Raw genomic sequence first — 25,069 nt, forward strand, 5'->3', positions numbered from 1 at the left:
GCTCTCTGACTCCTTCGAGAATTATAGGACTATTACCAATTTATCACCTGCTGACCAGTTTTATCTGCTTGGGGAGACTGTGGGTTATACAGTCTGTTCTGCAAGAAGGAGAAGATTGTGTAGACTACTGAGTTTCTGGAGATCTATTTCCTAGTTTTGTTTTGTTTTTTTCTTTATTGATTTTTAGAGAGAGAGGAAGGGAGAGGGAGAGAGAGAAACATCCATGAGAGAGAACATCTACTGGCTGCCTCTTATGTGCCTCCCCCCCCCCCCCCCCCGGGGATTTGGCCCACAACCTGGGCATGTGCCCTGACCGGGAATTGAACCGGTGACCTCTTGGTGCATAGGTCAACACTCAACCACTGAGCCACACTGGTCAGGCTATTTCCTAGTCTTAATGGTGCAACAAGGACATCAGAATGTTATTTTGGGACTTTCTCTCCTATGTTTGTTACTGGCTTGTTCAGATGAACAAATTCCATTTTGACAAGAATTACAGAAGGTGTGTTCATCTTATGTGCAGGTGTTCCAACCTAAAATAAGGGTGGACTTGAAAAGCTAAAAAGGAGATAATCCTGTCCTGCTTGCTCTTTGCCTGAAAAGAGTTGCTGATATCTGGCTTGTGAACCTTCTAATCTTTGTTCTGAAAGTAAAGCCCTTTTGGAGAATCCCTACAGCACATTCAGTAATAACAAAAACTGCAGCAGCAGCATTTAACATTTATCAGGGCATGTGCCAGGCAACAATGCTAAATGCTTTTTCTATATTTCATTTAATTCTCACAGTAGTTCTGTGAGATAGATACTAATATGATTTCCCTTTTCCTAATTGGATAACTGTGTCTTTTTTCTTCTTCTTCTTTATTGATTTTAGAGAGAGAGGACGGGAGAAGGAGAGGGAGAGAGAAATAGAAGTATCAATGAGAGAGAACATTGATTGGCAGCCTCCTGCATGCCCCCCACTGGGGATCAGGCCCACAACCTTGGCATGTACCCTGATCAGAAATCGAACCAGCGGCCCTGGCCAGTTTGGCTCAGCGGTTAGAGTGTCGGCCTGCGATCCGGAGAGACCCGGGTTCGGTTCCCGCTAAGGGCATGTACTTAGGTTGCAGTTTGTCCCCGGCCCTGGTTGGTCGTGCGGGTGGCAGCCACTCGATGTGTCCCTTCACATCGATGTTTCTCTCTCTCTCTCTCCCTTCCTCTCTCTACCTCCCATTCTATCTGTACAAAAAATGGAAAAATACCCTCAGGTGAGGATTAAAAAAAAAAAAATGGAGAAATCGAACCAGCGACCTCTTGTTGCATGGGTTGATGCTCAACCACTGAGCCACACCAGCGGGCTGTCTTAAAGAAGTTAAATGACTTGCCTAAAACAACACAGCCAGTAGTGGTGGATCTGTCTGAACCCAGTTGTCTATCTTCAACATCCATTTTTCTTAATTTTCTCCTCTAGTTTATCTTCACCATTTAGTTCTGTTTGAAGAAGTCTTTCTTCCCTTATCCATTCCTAAACCAAAACCTTCCTCTACTAGTTCCTAAAATATTCCACATCTATGAAATTTATCAGGGATTTTTTTTAATATGAGATTTTCTTTTCTACAAGGTTAAAATTATAAATAAAATGGTTAAGAACCTTTATATATTGGAAACAGACCCAGAAACTTAAGAAGTTTGTTCATTATAGCAATTTGGCAGGAAAAACATTTTCCTTTTGGAAAGTTCTTGACGGTAGTCACAGATAAGTGACTGAAAACAGACTGATGGATGTTGTTAAACAATTAGATGGTATGGTTGATTATACTGGTTATGGTAAAAGCTAAAACATTATTTTACTAGAAAGTCAGAGAGCTATCAGAAAAAGTTGGAGAGAAGAAAAACATACTGTGCATGGCCCCCATTCACATTATGAACTTAAATCTTTCCTGTCTACTAACTACTTGCTGATTAGAAATCTCAACTCCTAACCTGTACTCTAAGAAATCTAGCTTTTTATTGTCCTGGCTTAAGAGGGACTCAGACTCTTCCCAGAATTCAAGATCATGGGTCTAGGCCTGGCCCTGGCCAGTGTTGGCTAGTGGTTAGAACATCAACCCACACACTGAGGCATTGCAGGTTTGATTCCCGGTCAAGAGTACATACCCGGGTTGCAGTTTTATTCCCTGGACCAGCCCGGCCCGGGGTCATGTGGAAGGCAACCAGTCGATGTGTCTCTCTTACATCGATGTTTCTCTCTTTCCGCCCCCTCCCTTCCACTCTCTCTAAAAATCAATGGAAAAAAGTATTCTTGGGTGAGAATTAACAAAAACAAAGGGAAAAAAATATCTTGGGCCTGAACTGATTGAATATTACCTATGAATAAATATAAAGTCATGCATATGGAGGGTGGGGCATAAGATAAACCGAACTCTGTATGTACAAGTGCATATTGTATGTTGTATATTAAATGCCGTGTGTGTGTGTGTCCACATTAACTCTAGAAAGTGTGAAATAGTGTATATCAAAAAGCCTTAAAATATACCCTTTGCCCTAGTTGGTGTGGCTCAGTTGGTTGGATCCTCATCCTATACACCAATAGGTGGCAGGTTCAATTCCCAGTCAGGGCACGTACCCAGGTTGCAGATTCAATTAAAAAATTTTTAGTGTGTGTATGTGTAGAGAGAAATATATATGTATATTATATATCCTTTTACTCACTAATCTCATATGTATGACATAAAAATAGTGAAACTGGTGCAAGAGATTTAGCCATTAAGATATTCCTCTCAGCTCTTTTATACAAATGAAAATTGGGACAACCTAAGTAGCTACCTGCATCAGTCAAATAAATTATTGTTTATTTGTTGAATAGTATTCAAACATTTAAAATTGTGTTTTAAATTAATAGCTAATTGACACAAAAAAATGTTTATGATGCAGTAAAATTCTGATAATCTGGCATTTTGCAATCTGAAAATTCTCATTGGTCTTTAAAAAAGTTTTCATATTCAAGAATGATCCAGAATGTTTTGATGATCCAACCATATGTAACTCTTCTCTTTTCTTTCTTTTTTTTTTTACAGATGTTTCTCCTTTCTTCCCCCTTGACACCTCCTCCCCATCTTGCCTCTTCTCCCAACCCGCCAGTATCGTTGTCTATGTCCATGGTTGCGCATACATGCATATAAATTCTGTGGTTTATCTCTTCCTTCCAATTCCCCACCCCCATCCCCATCTTCTGAGGTTTGTCAGTCTTTACCCTACTTCTGTGTCTCTGGGTCTATTTTGTTCATCAGCTTGTTTTGTTCGTTATATTCCACAAATAAGTGAGATCATGTGATATTTGTCTTTCTCTGATTGGCTTGTTTTGTTTAGGCTAGTACTCTCCACGTTCCTCCATGTTGTCTCAAAGGATAAGAGAGCTTTCTTTCTTATAGCTGCATAGTATTCCATTGTGTATATGTACCACAGCTTTTTTATTCACTCATCTATTGATGGACACTTGGGCTGTTTCCAGATCCTAGTGATTGTAAATAGTGCTGCTATGAACATAGGGGTACATATATTCTTTCTGATTATTGTTTCAGGCTTCTTAGGGTAGGTATATTCCTAGAAGTGGGGTCACTGGATCAAATGACTTTTTAATTTTTTGAGGTAACACCATATTGTTTTCCATAGTGGCTACACTAATCTGCATTCCCACCAGCAGTGTAGTAGATTCCCCTTTTCTCCACACCCTCGCCAGCACTTGTTGTTTGGTTTGTTGATGGCAGCCATTCTGGCAGGAGTGAGGTGATACCTCATAGTTGTTTTAATTCATAACTCATTTCTATAGTAGAATTGAGTGTATAAGAATAGAATTGTAGGTTCAAGTGTAATAGAATTGAATTGGATAATAAGAATTGGTGTTTGCTGTGTGACCAAATTAATACTTTGGTGGTAGAACTCCTTGGCTATCATTCAAGTATTTTGTTTAAGGCAGATACAAAAATGTAATCCTTTTAAGAGCAGGAGAGGTTCAGCCCTGGCCAGTTTGGCTCAGCAGTTAGAGCGTCCGCCTGTGGTCCAGAGAGACCCGGGTTTGGTTCCCGCTAAGGGCACATACCTCAGTTGCAGTTTGTCCCTGGCCCTGGTTGGTCGTGCGGGTGGCAGCCACTCAATGTGTCCCTTCACATCAATGTTTTTCTCTCTCTCTCTTCCTCTCTCTCCCTCCCGCTCTGAACAAAAAATGGAAAAAAAAAATGTCCTCAGGTGAGGATTAAAAAAAAGAGCAGGAGAGGTTCAAAGGGTTTATATCACAAACAGGCATATTAAGGATGAAACATGGCTCCACCTTCTAAAGAAACAAATGTTTCATCAATAGCTTATTTGAGAAAAAAAAGAATAGATTGATTCTGAACCCACTCCAGATCCAGGCGACTGAAGGGACACTGTGATTACCCATCTTACTAGGAACACAGGACTGGTAAAGGAGCAATTTTCTTCTAGGAAAGAGGGATGCTGGTTAGATAAAAATTACATGTACAGCCCTGGCCGGTTTGGCTCAGCAGTTAGAGTGTCAGCTTGCAGACCAAAGAGTCATGGGCTTAATGTTGGTCAAAGGCATGCACCTCAGTTGCGGTTCGGTCCCCAGCCCTAGTCAGGGTTGTGCAGGAGGCAACCAGTTGATGTGTCTCTCTCAAATCAATGTTTCTCTCTCTCTCTCTCTCTCTCTCTCTCTCTCTCTCTCTCTCTCACTCTCTCTCTTCCTCTCTCTTTCTCTCCCTCCCTCCCTCCCTCCTACTGTATCTGAGGATAAGTGGAAAAATATCCTCAGGTAAGAATTAAAAAAAAAAAATTACATGTACACTACATTTTTTTTTAAATCAAAACTTGAAAAGGTAAAGACTTAGAGGGAATATGTTCAAATATTTACAAAACATAAAATTTTTAAAAATTTTAAGGGTTATCGGTTCTTAAACTCTGGAAGCTGGGTCAGTCAGAATGAATTTCAGGAGTTATGTTACAGTGGTCAGAAAATAATGTGTTTTTCCACTGGCTTTGGAGTTACGAGCTTGTAAAGCTTGAACTGCTATAGCTACCTTGCCACCCTGGGTAAGATCCTGTTCAAAAATGAAGCTGAACCAGAGAAAACAGCACTAAGAGACAGAAAAATAGAAACTAGGTGTCCGTGACATCATTTGAGCCCCTGTATCAGACCATGCCTCACTTGGACTTCTTTCACTATATGAAAGCCACTAAATTCCTTTTTTGTCAGTTTGACTGTGGTTTTCTGTCACTTGTAACTAGAAAAACCCTAATGCAATCTCCTTCAAGATCATAAGGTCCAGCTACTTTATTTCATAAGGTTGAAGTTTGGAGAAGCGAAGTGACTTTGCCTATGGTTATACAGCTAAGTGGTAAAAAACTGAGACGAAAACCGGGCCCAGCTACCTCCTATATAAGCTCATTACTCCAACATAAATCCATTTAAATAGGTTTGGGGGTAAAGTATGTGATAGGTTTGAGGGTGCCATTTAAAATAAACTAGTGAAGCCCTGGCCGGTTTGGCTCAGTGGTTAGAGGGTCAGCCTGCGGTCCAGAGAGACCCGGGTTCGGTTCCCGCTAAGGGCACATACTTCGGTTGCAGTTTGTCCCCGGCCCTGGTTGGTCGTGCGGGTGGCAGCCACTCGATGTGTCCCTTTCACATCGATGTTTCTCTCTCTCTCTCTCTTCTTCTCTCTCCCTCCCACTCTATCTGTACAGAAAATGGAAAAATGTCCTCAGGTGAGGATAAATAAAATAAAATAAAATAAACTAGTGAAAATCAAACCTACTGTTAAACAATGTGTCTTTTGGAATGACAGTAACTGGTATTAGCAGAGAATTGACCCCAGTATTGTAGCTCTTATTTTTCTAAACTATTGGATAAAAAGTTTTGTCCAGAGTATTTCATGATTGATATATTAATAATTCAGCATCTGTGAATTTAGTGGGAAATATTTGGCTGGCTGTTCAAATGTTGCCAATTCCCTGCACCTCCTAAGCTTCTAGAATCAGCAGACTCAAACATTTTTCCATGGGTGTGTCCAGAAATATTAAATGAAATGTGGACCTCAAATAGATGCCATGTTCTTTCCTGCCTTAGGGGTTTGCATATGTTGTTCCCTCTGCCTGCATTGCTTATCCCTAAGTTCTTCATGTCTTATCATCTTTCAGGTCTCAGCTGAAACCCAGCTTCTTCAGAGACACCATCCCTGACTACCCTAGGTAGCTCACATTGTTATTTAATCACTTGCCCTGTTTGTTCCTTAATGATTTTCTAATTTATATTTATTTACCAGGCTCTTTGATTGCTCACTCCATACCCAGTGTCTAGTACAGGATCTACATATAGGGGGTGCTCAATAATTTTATTGTAAATGATTGAATTTTCTATATCCAGGGGTTGAAGAAAAACAATAAAAAGCACTTGGTATTCGGGTCCTTCCCCTATCCCGTCCCAAGTACCTTAACTGCCTTCACACTTCCACTGAATAAACATATGGCACAAATCCTGAAAAGAGGAAACTAAAAGCTATACTTTACTGATCATTGTCTCAGGCATTTTCGAGTTAATATTTTATTACCTCTGTTCTTCAGCTTGTCATACCTTGTTTTTTTCTCTTCTCTGTGACTTCTCACTTGACTCTGACTCAGATTTGTCACACTAAAAGGGTATATCAGAAGTAGGGTGGCCCTGAGAGCAGAGAAGGAAGGATGGAATGACAAGGGCCACCAGAAATCTCTTTCAGGACTCTAATTGCTCTAAGGTCACCGTTTAGAATCTAGAATGAGAGTGCCTTTTTTCTTGCTCATTGCCCTCTACTTGAGTGCTTAGCTGGCAGGCGGGCACCTTTTCTTCCTCAGTTACTGTCAGAGCAACATGAAGGTCAGGCAGAGAGAGACAAATGAGAGCAGCTCAGGGAAGGGAGGTTACCACGGTAACAAGCAGGCAGGACTGCTATTTGGAAACTAGCCTAATCTTTCTCCTCCTCCTCCCTCCTTCTCAACCCAAGAAAATGGGTATTGTTTAGCTGACCTGCATCCTTGGGGTAGAAACCATAATCCCTTTCTGACAGTTCCCAGTAACACTGAAGTGAGCTGCTTTGCATTTTAATTTGATAAGCAGCAGCAGTGGTTTCCTCAGAAGTGCTGGAAACATGGCTTTTTCTGGCCCCGTTCCAGGTGGGATTCTGGTTACCACAGACAGGGGGTTTGGGATTGTTGTTTATTTCTCAACAAAGAGTTTGCATATTTGCACATGCATGGAAGATGCCACATAGTTCTTACTGAGAATCAAATGAATACAGAAAGTCCCTAGGTTATGAACATCTGTCTTATGAAGGTCATAGAAATGTCATGTAGTACTGCCCCTGTACTCAGCTCATAGGAACAACCCAACTTTTGGGGGCCAGTCCTGTTGCCAGTGACCTGCAATGGATGTACTGACTTAATGTCCTTACCCTTCTGCCTTCCCCTGCTACTTATATGCTGGTTGCTCAGTGGTTAGAGCATTGGCCTGTGGTCCAGAGAGACCCGCTCTCAGTGGTTAGAGTGGGTTCGGTTCCCGCTAAGGGCACGTATCTCTGTTGCAGTTTGTCCCCAGCCCCGGTTAGGGTCATGTGGGTGGCAACCAGTCGATGTGTCTCTCTCACTTCGATGTTTCTCTCTCTCTCCCTCCTGCTCCATCTGAAGATAAAAGTGTCCTCAGGTGAGGATAATAAATAAATAAACAAATAAAATAAAATAAAATAAAATAAAATAAAATAAAATAAAATAAAATAAAATAAAATAAAATAAAATAAAATATATAAAATAAAATAAAAATAGCTTTCCCCCTGGCTGGTTTGGCTCGGTCTTTAAGAGCGTCGGCCCATAGACCAGAGAGTCCCGGGTTCGGTTCTTGCAAAGGGCACATACCTCAGCTGCAGTTCAACCCCAGACCCGGTTGGGGTTGTGTGGGTGGCAACCAATCGATGTGTCTCTCTCACATGAATGTTTCTCTCTCTCTCTCTCTCTCTCTCTTCCTTCCTCTCTCCCTCCTGCTGTATCTGAAGATAAATGCAAAAATGTCCTTGGGCCCGGGCCAGTTTGGCTCAGCGGTTAGAGCGTCAGTCTGCGGCCCAGAGAGACCTGGGTTCAGTTCCCGCTAAGGGCGCGTACCTCGTTTGCAGTTTGTCCCCAGCCCTGGTGGGGTAGTGCGGGTAGCAGCCACTCGATGTGTCCCTTTCACGTCAATGTTTCTCTCTCTCTTTCTCTTCCTCTCTCTCCCTCCCACTCTATCTAAACAAAAAATGTCCTCAGGTGAGGATAAAAAACTTTTTAAAAAAGAATATCTCTCCATATCTCAACTTCTGTTTCTAACTTCTGATCTACATATTGTATAATAATCATATATACTTATATAAAGATCAATTTAACATTAATAGACTAATACTAGTACATGCCATATTGTAACATTTTCTTCACTCAAAAATATGCTGTGGATATCTGTCCTTGATAGACATCCTATGCCATTATGGCCATTTAGATTTTTTCTGAGTTTTTGTTTGTTTGCTTGCTTATTGAAAGCATCACTGAATCAAACCATGCATCATACATCTTTCTGCATTTGTGCTATTAACTTTTTAAAAAATATATTTTTATTGATTTTCTTTTTTTTTTAGAGAGAGAAAGGAAGGGAGGGGGGAGAGAGAGGGAAACATCGATGTGAGTCTCCTGCACATTCCCTACCCGGGATTGAGCCTGTAACCTGGGCATGTGCTCTGACTGGGAATTGAGCCAGCAACCTTTTGGTACTCAGGACAGTGCCCAACCGACTGAGCCATACTGGCCAGGGCTTAACTTACTGATATAAATTCTAGAAATGAAATGTATACAAAAGAGCATGTGCATTTTACATTTTAATACATATTGCCAAATTGCCCTCTCCAGAGTTACTACCAGTGTATGTTTCCACCAACTGATACTGCATAGAGTGCCTCTTTTTCTCCATACTCTTGCCAACCTGGCTATTGTTTAACTCTTTTATCTTTGCCAATCAGAAAGGCAGACAATGATATTGTGTTTTCATTTCCATGTATATATTATTCTGTAGTTCTTAAAAATACTCAGAGCCCTGGCCGGTTTGGCTCAGCGGTAAGAGCATCGGCTTGCGGTCCAGAGAGACCCAGGTTCGGTTCCCGCTAAGGGCATGTATCTCTTTTTTTTTTTTAGATTTTTTTTTTTTGTATCCTCACCCGAGGACATTTTTTTGATATTTTGTTCAGATAGAGTGGGAGGGAGAGAGAGAGAGAGAGAAACATCGACGTGAAAGGGACACATCAAGTAGTTGCCACCCGCACAACCCAACCAGGGCCGGGGACACACTGCAACCGAGGCACGTGCCCTTAGCGGGTACCGAACCCGGGTCTCTCGGGACCGCAGGCTGGCACTCTAACCGCTGAGCCAAACCAGCTAGGGCAGGGCATGTATCTCAGTTGCAGTTTGTCCCCGACCCTGGTTGGGTCGTGCAGGTGGCAGCCACTCAATGTGTACCTTTCACATCTATGTTTCTCTCTCTCTCTCTTCCTCTCTCTCCCTCCTACTCTATCTGAACAAAAAAATAATAAAATGTCCTTGGGTGAAGATAAAAAAAAAAAAAATACTCAGAGACCCCTTCAGGTTGTGATCTTGGAGACCTACCTGCTTCTAGTCCTCTTAGAGTGCTGGCAACTAAGCAAAGTCAAACATAAAAACTAATCAACTCATCTTTGTCGAGCCATTGTGGCTCTGTGAATTGAGCATCGTCCCATGGCCTGAGAGATCCCAGTTCGATTCCCAGTCAGGGTACATACCAAGATAACCAGCAGCCGATTGATGTTTCTCTCTTACATTCATGTTTCTATCCCTCTCCCTTCCTCTCTCTAAAAAATCAATTTAAAAATAATTTTTAAATTAAAACCTTGTTCCTCTTTTTTTTTTTTTCTTTCTTTCAGTAATGGAATACCATCCACTTGAATTTAAGCTTCAGAGACTGGGATTTTGGTCTGTTTTGTTCTCAGTATATCCTCAGCACCTAGAGTAGTGCCTGGCACGTTTTAGGTACTCAGCAAATATTTTTGGAATGAAATCATCTCCCAGTCATCTGAATCAGACATTTTAGTCATACCTAACTCCTTTGCTGATTACCTGTATGTCTGATCTGTCATGAAGTCAGCTTGCTTATACATCCTGAATGTCTCTTGAATCCTTTCTGTTATCCCCCTTACTTCTGACTTACTGGGTTTATGGCAACAGACATCTAACTAGGAGCCCTCCTCTTCAATCTCTTAATCTAATCCCTTATTCATTTTATCTTTTTTTTTCATCCTCACCTGAGGACATTTTTCGCTATTTTGTTCAGATAGAGTGAGAGGGAGAGAGAGAAACATCGACGTGAAAGTGACACATCGAGTGGTTGCCACCCACATGACCCAACCAGGGCTGGGGACAAACTTCAACCGAGGTACGTGCCCTTAGCGGGAACCAAACCCGGGTCTCTCCGGACCGCAGGCTGACGCTCTAACCGCTGAGCCAAACCGGCCAGGGCTCATTTTATCTTTAAATATACAAATCTGATACCATTCCTCTGCTTTAGTTCCTCAGTAGTTTTTTGTGGGTTTTTTTTTTTTTTTTAATTAATTTTAGGGGGAGAGAGCAAGAAAAGCTTCGATTTGTTGTTCCACTTATTTATGCATTCATTGCTTGATTCTTGTTATGTGCCCTGACCGGGGATTGAACCTGCAACCTTGGTGTATCAGGACGATGCTCTAACCAGTTGAGCTACTCAACCAGCTACCTCAGTAGTATCTTAAAACTTGCAAAGTTAAGTACAAATTTTACTCTACCTGTACTCTTCAACCAAACCAAACAACTATGCAGCTTTTGAATATATTCTTTGTTCATGACTGAGTACCTTTGAACAGGCTATTCCTTTCTTCCTCCTTCTCTTAGGAGGCTCATAACTTATCAGTTAGGTCCACATTAATAGGAAGTCTTCCCTATTCTCTCTGGCAGTCACTCCCTGGGCGTAGGGTACTTGCAGTCATTTGTTTATCTCTATTGTGATTGTTTATTAGTTTATCTTCTAATCTAAAGTGAAATTTTGCAAGCAAGGATATAAACTTTGTATTGACTCTACAAATGCAGGATATCTGTTTTTCTAAAATTGCATGATTCTCCATTGTATTGCTCTGTTCAATGGACTTGTATTAGAATAAGGACCATATTTAACTAATGAAGGCAGTAAAAATCTGTTAATATATTGACTCTTACAATTGGGTAAAGCAGTTTTATAACTTCTGTTGCCTACTGCCCTGATCTTTCTCCTGAGTTCTAGTTTTATATTTCCAGCTACATACTTGAAACTCGTGCCCAAAGTTTAACTTGTTTTCTGATTCTGTCCAGTCAGCAATTTGTTATGGCCCTGGCCGGTTTGGCTCAGCGGTAAGAGCGTAGGCCTACGGTCCAGAGAGACCTGGGTTCGGTTCCCGCTAAGGGCACATATCTCAGTTGCAGTTTGTCCCTGGCCCTGGTTGGGTGATGCAGGTGGCAGCCACTCAGTGTGTCCCTTTCACGTCGATGTTTTTCTCTCTCTCTCTCTCTCTCTTTCTCTCTTTTTCTCTTCCTCTCTCACTCTCCCACTCTATCTGAACAAAAAAATGGAAAAAAATGTCCTCGGGTGAGGATAAAAAACAAACAAACACAATTTGTTATGTATGCTATTGTTTTCTTACACCTCTTATCTGAAATCTTGAATTCAGCCCAGATTTTTCTTACCTATTTGACATTGAGTCAACCGTTAAGTCGTATTGATTTCACTTCTAACCCATACCTTTCTTTCTGTTACAACTACCACTGCCTTGGTTCAAGCCATCATTATAAAGTATTACTTGAACTGTTATAGTGAGCTTTTAACTGGTGTCCTTGCCTTCTGATTAATCTCCTTCAGAGCCAAAGTAAAAACAAAAAAAAAAAGGATATTGGATCATATTTCTTCCCTGCTTAAAACTCCACGTTGACTGTACAATGACATGTAATCTCCCACCACTCCCTCCAAAATTTGTGGTTCCCTCTCAGGCCATGTATTTGGTATTGCAGCTGATGAAAGTAATCTGCTTTTCCTTATCTTTCTGTTGAACTTATTCCTCAAGAATCAGGTGAAATGTTACTTGCCTCTCTCCCAGGTGTGCACAAGTTATTTTGCCCCCTTCGTACTTACCTCATTTGCATTCTTTATTACATTGCTTTAATTACTTGTTCACATTTTTTTGCCCCAGTAGACCTAATTACTTGTTTACTTTGTTTAACCCACCAGACCTAGGAGCAGGCTATTTAATAAATACTAGTTTTAAACAAACTATAGGCTTTTCAGCTGATATCTTTAAGTTTTTGTAGATATACAGCAAAAAGAGATAATTTAATGTTACTTGCATAGCTATTTACCCTGTGTTTATTTTCAGATTAAGATTCCTCACATAGTACAGTGCTTTGGCCGTAGTAAGTATTTAATGTTTCTGAATGAAGAAAGGATACAGAAAAAGAATGCGTATTTGAAACCAAATTAAGTTCTATAACAAAATACTCTGAACTTTTTTTCTCTCTTCCCAGTGGAGTTGTTGGGTTGGTAGATTAGAATGCCTTGATTTCTTCAAGGTGTTTGAAAAAGACCTTTATGATATATATATATATATTTTTTTTTTATCCTCACCCGAGGACATTTTTCCTTTTTTTGTTCAGATAGAGTGGGAGGGAGGGAGAGAGAGAAACACCGATGTGAAAGGGACACATCGAGTGGCTGCCACCCGCAAGACCAACCAGGGCTGGGGACAAATAGCAACCGAGGTACATACCCTTAGCAGGAACTGAACCCAGGTCTCTCTGGACCGCAGGCCAACGCTCTAACCGCTGAGCCAAACTGGCCAGGGCTTTTATATTTTTGATGACATGTTGATGAAATGTGGACTAGATGGTGATACAATTAGGTGACTTTATAGCGGGCTGAGAGCTATATTTAAAGAGTATTGATTACTAGATGTTTGTAAGCTAGAATGGAGGTAGTGGACCACAAGAGTCTACCTTTGGTAACTTCCATGACTAAATAGAAACTATGCATATAAATTTGTGGGTGATATATAGTGGTCAGGACTTTTTCTTTTTTTTTTTTTTATCCTCACCCGAGGACATTTTTCCATTTTTTGTTCAGATAGAGCGGGAGGGAGAGAGAGGAAGAGACAGAGAGAAACATCGATGTGAAGGGACACATCGAGTGGCTGCCGCCCTCACGACCAACCAGGGCCGGGGACAAACTGCAACCGAGGTACGTGCCCTTAGCGGGAACCGAACCCGGGTCTCTCTGTACCGCAGGCCGACGCTCCAACCGCTGAGCCAAACCGGCCAGGGCAGGACTTTTTCACTTGTAATGGAAATCTGGCTCAAGCTAGTTTAAGCAAACAAAGGAATTTGTAGGTCCATACAAATAGAGTTTATTGATTTCAGGCAGGGCCTTAAATAATTTCATGCAGATTGTCTTGATTCATCTCCCTATTCTATTTCCCCCTGAATTGGCTTTATTCTTAGACAAGTCTTCTTCATATGTGAGGAGAAGTGGCCACTGGCAGCTCCATATTTAATTAATCCTTTTATCTTAAGGGACCAGAAAAAGAAGGAATCTCCATAACCTGATTTCATATAGTTTGGGTGGAGTTAGGTCACTCCTGTAGTGAAATGAGATTGGGGTAGTAGATTTTCCATAGGAAAGAAAAATTCCTCTACTAGAAGAAGAAGGAAGGGAAAGCAACTGACTATCAGGAGCAACTACGGACAGATAGCTCAAGCACTGAATGTCTGAATAAAGATTGACAATGTCATAAGAGACTGAATGATGGACTAAAATAAGATACTGTTATTATAACTATCATCATCATTATTATAAGCTAACATGTATTGAACTTTTACTGTGTCTTGAGCATTATACACAAGTACTTTACATGTCATTAATTGCTATACAATGACCATGTGAAACCCTTAATGTTTTTATTTTACAGAAAAGGAAACCGAGGCTCAGAAAGATTGCATAATGTGTCTGTGGTCACCTAGCTATTAACTAATAGAGTTGAAATTTCAACCAGTATATCTTGTTGAAATGAGTACTTAAAGTTCAAAACAGTTACCTACATTTTTATTACATGAAGAAATAAGGTACATATTTATATGTATATAGTGCACTGTCATTTGTGTAAAAAGAATAAAGGGAAGGTACATATGAACAAGCAAATATATATGCTTTACTTTGGTTGCTTCTGGGAAAGAAAGCGAGGGGTCAGGGATAGAAGATAATCTTTTCAAAATTTGATTAGAAAATATCTAGGGAGTTTTAATGGATATGAAATTCAATATGAGCTTTCAAAAGTGACTTGACTCTTAGATAGCTGATAATGGCTATCATTTGAGATTGCCAGAATAATGTAGGCACACTGCTAGGTACTTGATATATGATAAGGAATTTAATCTTTTAAATCACTCCAGTAAAGTAAGGGTTATCTTCTTTACCCACATAGGTAGGTGGGGATGCCAGTTCAAATAGTGGTTTTATGAATGCCTGTTACAGAAAGAATTTCACCCTTGAGTGGTTAGTTAGCTCATTTATCAAGTTCTTCCATGCTATGCCTATTCTGTGCCTATTATCTTTTTTATTAATTAATTAATTAATTATTGTTACAGATGTTTCTCCTTTTTCCCCCCACTGATTCCCCCCTCTTCTCCCTCCCTGCCCTGTCCCCAGCTTTGTTGTCCATATCCATTATTCATGCATATCTGCATATAAGTTCTGTGGTTTATCTCTCCCCCACCACCCCCTCTTCTGGGGATTGTCAGTCTGTACCACACTTCCACGTCTCTGGGACTACCTCATTCCTCAGACTGTTATGTTCATTATATTCCACAAATAAGTGAGATCATATGATGCTTGTCTTTCTCTGTTTGGCTTGATTGGCTTAGGATAATACTTTCCAGGTCCCTCCGTGTCGTCTCAAAGGATAAGAGAGCTTTTTTCTTACAGCTGCATAGTACTTCATTGTGTATATGTACCACAGCTTTTTTATCCATTCATCTACTGATGTACATTTGGGTTGTTTCCAGATCTTAGCTATTGTAAATAGTGCTGCTACAAACATGGGGATACATATATTCTTTCTGATTTGTGTTTCAGGCTTCTTAGGGTATATTCCTAGAAGCGGGATCACTGGGTCAAATGGAAGTTCAATTTTTAATTTTTTTGAGGTAACACCATATTGTTTTCCATAGTGGCTGCACCAGTCTGCATTCCCACCAGCAGTGTACTAGAGTCTCCTTTTCCCCACACCCTCACCAACACTTGTTGTTTGATGATTTGTTAATGGCGGCTGTTCTGACAGGTGTGAGGTGATACCTTATTGTTGTTTTAATTTGCATCTCTCTGATGACTGCTGATGTTGAGCATTTCTTCATATGTCTCTTAACCATTTGTATGTCCTGTTTGGAGAGGTGTCTGTTTAGTTCCTCTGCCCATTTTTTAATTGGGTTCTTTGTCTTCCTTTTGTTGAGTTGTATGAGCACTCTATATATATTGGAAATTAACCCCTTGTCTGATATATCATTGGCAATTATGCTCTCCCATACAGTGGGTTGCCTTTTCATTTTGATGATTGAGTCTTTTGCTGTGCAGAAGCTTTTTAGTTTGATGTAGTCTCGTGTTCATTTTCTCCTTTGTTTCTGTTGCCTTAGGTGATGCATCAGTGAAAATTCTGCTGTGTATGATGTCTGAAATTTTGTTGCCTACATTTTCTTCTAGGGTTTTTATGGATTCATGAGTCACATTTAAGTCTTTTTTTCATTTTGAGTTTATTCTTGTGTATGGTGTAAGTTGATGGTCTACTTTCAATTTTTTGCATGTAGCTGTTCAATTTTCCCAACACCATTTATTAAAGAGGCTGTCTTTACTCCACTGTATGCTCATGCCACCTTTGTCAAATATTAATTGAGCATATTGCCTTGGGTCCATTTCTGGGTTCTCTGTTCTGTTCCACTAGTCTACCAGACTGTTTTGATTACAGTGGCTTTGTGGTATAACCTGAAATCTGGTAATGTGATCCCTCCAACTTTGTTCTTCTTTTTCAAGATTACTGTGGCTATGCGAGGTCTTTGTTGGTTCCATATGAACTTTTGAAGTATTTTTTGTAGTTCTGTGAAATATGTCGTTGGTATTTTGATGGGGATTGCATTGAATCTATAGATTGCTTTGGGTAATATGGACATTTTAATGATGTTAATTTTTCCAATCCATGAACAAAGTATGTGCTTCCACTTTTTTATATCTTCCTCTATTTCTTTTTTCAATGACCTGTAGTTTTCTATGAATACGTCCTTTATTTCTTTGGTTAAGTTTATTCCTAGGTATCTTAATTTTTTTGCCGCAATGGTAAATGGTATTGTTTTTTAGTTTCTCTTTCTGTGAGTTCATCATTGGTGTATAAGAATGCCATCAATTTCTTTCTTTCTTTTTTTTTTTTATTCTCACCCGAGGATATTTTTCCATTTTTTGTACAGATAGAGAGGGAGGGAGAGAGAGGAAGAGAGAGAGAGAGAGAGAGAGAAACATTCATTTTCCCAAGTTTTTTAAATACTCACTATTTACTCAGTTGCTGAAATCTGTTGATCTCTAACTCATAAACATCCCTTATGAGATCCTTAGTATATGAATTTTAGGAGTGTTCTTTCCTACTTCACTCTTACTAATAACTTTCCCTGCCTTTGTCTCTTTCCTTCACTCAAACAAGGCACTTTTGTTTGCCTGATGAACAGGCAATCTCCCTCAACTTCGTGCTCCCAGAATTCTAGTTTTGTTTAGGAATCAGATGGGCATACGCTTCTGGAGAAGCTGATCACTTCCCAGTCCTAGAACATGAAACTTGATTACTTCTCAAATATAACCCTCAGACCCCTAGGTATCACTCAGACCTTTTCAGAGGTCCTGCTAGGTCAAAACTATTTTCATACTAATACTAAGACCTCATTTGCCCTTTCACTCTGTTGACTTTTCACTAATAGTGCAAATGCAATGGTGGGTAAAATGACTGGCATCTTGGCACAAATCAATGGTACCAAACTTCACTAGTAGCCATCACATTCTTCATTGCAATGTTCTTTCAGTAAAAGATTTTTAAAATTATAAAGCCAGTTTCACTTTAAAATATCTTTAGTAAAGCAGTAAAAAGTATTAATTATATCTCAACCTTTGAGTACCTGTCATTTTATAAGTACACATTAACACCTGTGTAATTGGTGGGCTGACCAACCCAGTTTTTTCATTGAATACCTTTTTTTTTGCATTTATCTTCAGATAGAGTGGGAGGGAGGGACGAAGAGAGAGAGAGACACACATCGAGTGGCTGCCACCCATACTACCCCAACCAGGGCTGGGGACAAACCGCAACCAAGGTATATGCCCTTAGCGGGAACCAAACCCAGGACTCTCTGGTCCGAGGGCCAACGCTCTAACTGCTGAGCCAAATCAGCCAGGGCTGAAAACCATTTTTTCACTTGAAAGAACAACTGACAAGATTAGTCATTCAGACTTGGGTATTTGGCAGACATTTTCTTGAAAGTGAATGAAATGAGCCTATTGCTCCAAGGAAAACAACTGGCAATATTTTTTGTTAATGATAAAATTTCAGCTTTCAAGCAAACATTATAATTTTGGAAAATTTGTTTCTGATGTGCCCAGAGAATATGAATTTTTAAAGTTTAAATTTATTGGGGTGACATCGGTTAATAAAATTATACAGGTTTCAGGTATGCAATCCTACAATATATCATCTATATATTGTATTGTGTATTAACCACCCCAAGTCACGTCTCCTTCCATTTATCCCATTAACCTTCTTCTACCTGCCTCCTCATACCTCCTTCCCTCTGGCATTCTCCATACTGTTTATCGTTTGTGTCCATGAGTCTTTCTTTATTTTTTCTTTGCTTAATCTCTTCACCCTTCTTACCCAGCACCCCCCTCCCCCACCTTTCAATACATATTTGAAAGAGCTGCATCACTCAGTGAATTGACTAATGCGTGATGTTAAAAATCATACATGGATAAAAGAAATATTCAAAGTGCAAGATAGACCAATGGATTATAATGTAACAGAGTACAAAAAAGTTCATTGTTAATAATTTCAGATTTCACATTGACACTAACCTTTAAGAACTGTCACTTGCTGAGTTTTGGTGTCATATCAAAGAAAAATATTCACACTTATCTGAAAAGGCTATATTATATATATAATCTGTATGAGGCCAGTTTGTTGTTAGTTTTTTGTTTGTTTGGTTAATCCTCACCCAAGGATATTTTTCCATTGATTTTTAGAGAGGGTAGAAGGCGGGGGGGTGGGGGGGAGACATTGATATGAGAGAGACACATCAATTGGTTGCCTCCTGCACACGCCACAACCAGGACTGGGGATTGAACCTGCAACCCAGGTACGTGCCCTTGACCAGGAATTGAACCCACACCCTTCCATGCTTGGACCAATCCTCTAACCATTGAGTCACACCAGCCAGAGCAAGTTTTGTTTTTTTTTTAAATAAACTTTTAACCAAAACATTTAACCAACAGATTAAATGCAGAAGCAGACATGAGAATCTAGCTGTCTTCTATTAAATCAGACATTGGAGAGATTTGCAAAATATAAATCAGTTCCACTCTTCTCTTTTCTTTTGAAAAAGTGTAGGTATTTTTATTTAAAATGTTATATATGGTAGAACAAAATAGGCTGTTAAGTGTTATTTAAAACAAGTTAATATACTTCCACCAATGTGGCTCAGTTGGTTGAGTGTCATCCTATGTACCAAGAGGTCATGGTTCAATCCCAGTCAGGGCACATGCCTGGGTTATGGGCTCAATCCCCAGTAGGGGGCATGCAGGAGGAATCTGACTGATGTTTCTCTCTCATCAATGTTTCTATCTCTTCCTCTCCCTTCCTCTCTCTGAAATCAATAAACACAAGTTAACACATTAAATTTTTTTTTTTTAATTTTAGTGTGGTGACGATCCATAGATATATTTCACATAAAAAAAAAAAAGCTCTTTAGAGTTCTCAATTTTTTATTCATCTATTTTGAGATAATTGTAGTTGTAATAATTCAGAGAGATCTGATGTACCCTTTACCTAGTTCCCCCCAATGATAACACCTTGCAAAGCTGTAGTACAGTGTCACAGCAGAGATATTGACATTGATGCAACCCACATATCATGTTCAGATCCCCCCATTTTACTTGTACTGATGTGTGTGTGTGTGTGCATGCGTGTTTACTTCTACGCAGTTTTGTCACATGTGTAGGATTGGGTATTTACACACAATTAAGATACAGAACAGTTTCATCACTACCTGGATCCTTTGTGTTGCACTTTCTTAACCACCTCCACATCCCATACCCCTGGCCACTACTAATCTATTCTCTGTCTAATTTTATAATTTTAAAATTGTTAGTTGTTTTATTTGTTTTTTTACTTTTAAAAAACTTATCTTTATTGTTGAATATATTACAGATGTTCCCCCGTTTTTCTCCCATCGACCCCCTCCTTCCCAATCCAGCCCTCCTCCTGCCTTCCCCACCCTATTGTTTGTGTCCATTGGTTATGCACATATGCACAGAAGTTCTTTGGTTTATCTTTTCCTACCCTCCCTCCACCCATCCCTCTAACACCCTTCCATTTCATTTGGCAAGCAACAAAAAGTTCTCGGTATCTATGAGTCTCTGTTTTGCTTGTTCATTTTGTTTGTAGATTCAATTGTTGATATGTATTTATTGCCATTTTATTCAGATTTTTGTTCTCCTTCAGGAAGACCCTTCAACATTTCATATAATACTGGTTTGGTGGTGATGAACTCCTTTAGCTTTTGCTTGTCTGGGAAATTCTTTATATGTCCATCGATTCTAAATGATAGCTTTGCAGGATAGAGTAATCTTGGTTGTAGGTCATTGCTTTTCATCACTTTGAATATCTCTTGCCACTCCTTTCTGGCCTGCAAAGTTTCTCTTGAGAAATCAGCCCATAGTCTTATGGGAACTCCCTTGTAGGTAACTAACTGCTTTTCTTTTGCTGCTTTAACCTTTTGCATTTTGATGATGATGTGTCTTGGTGTGGGCCTCTTTGGGTTCATCTTATTTGGGACTCTCTGTGCTTCCTGGTCTTGTATGTCTGTTTCCTTCACCAAGTTAGGGAAGTTTTCTGTCATTAGTTTTTCCAATAGGTTTTCAATTTTTTGCTTTCTCTCTCCTTCTTCTGGCACCCCCATGATGTGAATGTTGGTACACTTGAAGTTGTCCCAGAGATTCCTTACACTGTACTCATTTTTTTATTATTCTTTTTTCTTTTTCCAGTTCTGATAGGGTGTTGTTTGCTTCTTTATATACCAATTTGATGGTTTGCTTCTTGGCTTCATCTACTCTTCTATTGATTCCCTGTAAATTATTCTTTAGTGTATCCTTCATTTCTGACTGGTCCTTTTTTATGTTGTTGATGTTCTCACTAAGTTCCTTGTATTTCTCCTTAAGTTCCTTGAAGATCTCACTAAGTTCCTTGAGCATTCTTATAACCAGTGTTTTGAACTCTGTATCTAATTGACTGCTTATCTCCATTTTGTTTCGTTCTTTTTCTGGAATTCTGTTCTTTCACTTGGGATATATTTCTTTGTATCCTCATTTTGGCTGTTTCCCTGTGTTTGTTTCTATGTATTAGATAGAGTTGCTATGTCTCCTAGGCTTCTTAGGGTGGCCTATTGTTGTAGGTGTCCTGTAGGGTCCTATGGCACAGCATCCCTGATCACTCCAGCTGAGCCCTCAAGGTACACCCGTAGTGTGGACTATACACCATTCTGTTGTAATTGAGTATTGATTGCTGTTGGCACATCAATGGGAGGGATTTACTCAGGCTGATCAGCTGCAGGGACTGGCTGTGCCCACTGACCACTGGCCTCTGACTCCCTTGGAGGATCAGCAGTATAGGGGCCCAACACAGAGCAAGACTTACTTCATAGGACTCTGGTACTCACTGAGTCCACTCCTTGAGTGTGTTACTTGTGGAGGTGTTTGGGTGGTGGTGCTTCCATGTGGTCTGAAGCTGTCCACTGGGTGTGCTGGCTTTGGGGCAAGGTCAGTCTCTGCCTGTGTTCTACCCCAGGCCACCAGGCATAAGTTACTGAGTGATCTGCAGACAGCTGCTTCTTGTGTTGGGCTTGAACATGCCCAGGAAAAGCCAAGTTGTGAACCAAGGCTGGCTGCTTCTAATGTCAGGCCTGGGGCTACTTAACGAGAGGTATGGGGCTCCCTGAGACCAGATGCTGCTTGTTGGAGAGATTTTAGGAAAACCTGAAGCAGGATCCAAGATGGGCTAATCCTGTGATAAAGCCACTGGAAACAGCTTGGGTGTGCCCAGAGGTTGGGTGGGACAGGGCCTCAGGGAATCACCAGGGTGGGGCAAACTGCGAGCCAGGTTGCTGGAGTCCCAGATATGGCTGCCTTTTGCTGCCCCAGGGAAGGGCTCACCAAAGGAACAACAGCCTTCCACAGTAAGTCTGTTGGGAGAAAGCTGCCTCTCCAGTTCTCACCCCAATGCCAGACAACTCGGTTCTTCCCAGTGTGTCTCTCTCTCGTGCCTTTCAAGCTGCTTCCTCAACTCTGGAGTCCAGAAGGAGCAAGTCCGAGTAAGTCCATGTTCGGGCCCTTTAAGAGGAGCTGCCTGGGGTTCCAGCAGCCTCAGCCTTAGTTCCCTCTGGTGTTTATAGCCAGAAGTCATGGGGACTTCTCTTCCTGGCGCTGGAACCTTGAGCTGGAACTCTGACAGGGACTCCTCACTCCTCAGGGAGCACCTTTCCAGCTGAGGTATCCCTCCTGATTTTTATCCGCCAAACATGGGTGTGGGACCAGCCCCTCCATCCCTCCAACCCCCCTACCAGTCTCAATGTGGCTTCTTCTTTAATTTCATAGTAATAGGACTTCCATTTAGCTCGATGTCAGGCGATTCTGAATGATTAGTTGTAATTTTGATGTCGTTATGGAGGAGGTGAGACTGCATTTACCTATGCCGCTATATTGACTGGAAGTCTCCTCAAAATTTTAGTTGTTTTAAATAAGTTAATTAGTACATATTAAACCTTTGTTTTAGTTTCTAATATAGTAAATATCAATAGATACAGCCTACATAAATAAAAGCTCTGTAAAAAGTTCTCAATTTTTAAGATTTCCCAAGACCAAAAAGTTGAAGAACAGCTAGTTAAAGCAGGGAGCATCATTCCCATTTCTCTTCCCAAGGTCCTGGAGAGCAAGATGTGGTTTGTGATGTCTGAATTTAGAATTCTTATGCTTCCTCATAGGACAGCCAATATGAATGATGATTAGGTTCTTCTTTTTTTTTTTTATCCTCACCTGAGGACATTTTTCCATTTTTTGTTCAGATAGAGTGGAAGGGAGAGAAAGAGAGAGAAACATCGATGTGAAAGGGACACACATGTGTGGCTGCCACCCGCACAACCCAACCAGGGCCGGGGACAAACTGCAACCAAAGTATGCGCCCTTAGCAGGAACCAAACCCGGGTGTTTCTGAACCGCAGGCCGACGCTCTAACCGCTGAGCCAAACTGGCCAGGGCACAATTAGGTTCTTTAGAACAGTTTAGTCCATTCATGTTGTAAGTGAATTGAGACTTTTTTTCTAATATCTGTGCTTCTGAACAATTCATAAAAAGGCTTTAGCTTTCTGTTGTATTCACCTTATTTGGTTTGTGGGTAACTTTTTTTGTATGTTTCTTTTTGTATCTTCAAGGGTAAGAGAATGGAGTAGTAATGACAAGCTCCAGCCCTGACTTTTTAGGAAGTGAGTATGTGAAAGGAGGTAAGAAGTATGTTCAGGAGAGGAAGTAATTGCAGCCAGAGAATGATTTTTTTTCAAATTCTTTATTCTTGAGAAGCCAATTCCAGCACTTTCCTTGGAACAATACAGGAATGGGAGGGATTATCAACCTTCTGTGAAAAAAAATTACTTTCAGAGGTAGTTTCACTCATCAGCTGCAAAGTTAGTAGCTTTGCTAAAGGAAAATGTGAATTTCAAGCAAGCAGGAGATGATAGAGTAAGAAAACTTTAGAAGAACAGAATAGATGCTTCATTTAGCAACACCTTTGCCACAGTAATGGACACTGCCATGTGATTTGTGTTATGCATTGATTTCCTTTATGAGATTTTTTTCCTTTGTTAAATTTTCAGCATAATTAATCCATTTCCATACTCTGGGAATTTAGACAGACTTTAATGTTTAGGATCCTTTGATTTGCTGTCTCCTCTTTACCAGAAGAGGTCTTTAGGGTCTAAGCCTGAGATTGTATACAGAGCATTGCAGGAGAATGTCCTATGGTTAGTCTGTAGTGTTCAGATTATATGTTCACTGTACTTACATTTTCTGATATACACTTATCAGCCTTCACTGCTGACCTTGACCAAGTACAGATTGGTTAAAATGAGTGCTAAAGTAAGTTTTCTGTGAATAGAGTATGTAGTTTCTCAGAACTGTTCCTTGTTTTTTCTTTTTCCTTTTTCTTTCTTTATTGATTTTTGAGGGAGGAAAGGGGGGGAGAGAGAGAGAGAGAGAAACATCGATGAGAGATAACATCGATTGGCCGCTTCCTGCATGCCCTCCACTGGGGATTTGGCCTACAACCTGGGCATGTGCCCTGACCAGGAATCGAACTGGCGAACTCTTGGTGCATGGGTCAGTGCTCAACCACTGAGCCACACCGGCTGGGCTCTCAGAACTGTTTGATTCTAGTTATGGTACCAGCTACCATGTCTTTCTTCTTTTTCCTCTTTGCCTTCTGCTACAAGATGTCTTGGAAATTAACCAGAGTTATAATCAAGTTCTTTCTCAAAACATTCTTAAGCGAAATCTGTAAGCTCTGCAAACCAGCAGTCTTCTTCCTTCCTCCCTTCCTTCCTTCCTTCCTTCCCTCCTTCCTTCCTTCCTTCCTTCCTTCTTCTTTCCATTCTGACAAAAGCTTTGTGGAAAAGAAGAATTTAGATTTCCCTCTCATCCTCAGTTATTCCATGATTTCTACCTGCCAACCTCTCGCAACAGGAATCATTAATATTTCAGAATAGGCAAAAATAATCCTCAATTATTAAATGAATACAGTAAACTTATTTTGTCTCAAAATCCCAGTCAGCATGAAGAAATTAAAATAACTGAGGATATTTCTTCCACTTTAATTTAAGAGACAAATAACATAATAAATGTGGTTTTTAAAAATACCTGCTCTTTTTGCCCTGGCTGAGTGGCTCAATTGGTTAGGCATCATCCCATGCAGCAAAAGGTTGCCTGTTCAATTCCTGGTCAGGGCACATGCCCAGGTTTCGTGCTTGATCCCCAGTGGGGGGGCTGCAGGAAATAGCCAGTTGATGTTGCACTCTCAAATCAATGTTTCTTTTCTCTCTCCTCCCTCTCACCCTAAAAATCAGTGTTAAGTCTTCTTAAAAAATAATTTCTGCTCTTTTTAATAACCCATAATAAGCTTTGTGAGCGAGTCAAGTGTTATGTAATGTGTTGGCAGGGGGAGTACTTATATATTTGTCCGTGAATCAGGAATCTATATTACTGTTAGTATTGCTGAAGCTGAGTCACTGTGAAATCTTGAAGGATCTTTGAATTTATTAAAGAAAGACAGCATCGCCCTGGCCAGTTTGGCTCAGCAGTTAGAGCATCGGCCTGCGGACCAGAGTCCCAGGTTCGGTTTCCACTAAGGGCATGTACCTCGGTTGCAGTTTGTCCCCCGCCCCAGTTGGGGTCATGTGGGTGGCAACCACTCGATGTGTCTCGCTCATATCAATGTTTCTCTCTCTCTTTTGTCCCCTCTCTCCCTCCTGCTCTATCTGAAGATAAATGCAAAAATGTCCTCAAGTGGGGATAAAAAAAAAAGAAAGACAGCATCTTATTAATATTGTATTTAATATATTTGATGACATTCTACTTTCTA

The 25,069-nt window shown here is 40.4% G+C and overlaps 1 protein-coding gene across 1 annotated transcript in view; it reads left to right on the top strand.

Annotated features, from left to right (window-relative positions):
- Positions 1 to 12,476: 12,476 nt before the first annotated feature.
- Positions 12,477 to 25,069, top strand: part of ZNF609 (zinc finger protein 609) — an 89,626-nt gene continuing 77,033 nt past the window's right edge. The window contains exon 1 of the mRNA XM_036278525.1: positions 12,477 to 12,515. The gene's annotated coding sequence lies outside the window, so the exon portion shown is untranslated. The remainder of the gene's footprint in view (positions 12,516 to 25,069) is intronic.

The sequence above is a fragment of the Molossus molossus genome, unplaced genomic scaffold (assembly GCF_014108415.1).
Source record: "Molossus molossus isolate mMolMol1 unplaced genomic scaffold, mMolMol1.p scaffold_m16_p_1, whole genome shotgun sequence".
NCBI lineage: Eukaryota > Metazoa > Chordata > Mammalia > Chiroptera > Molossidae > Molossus > Molossus molossus.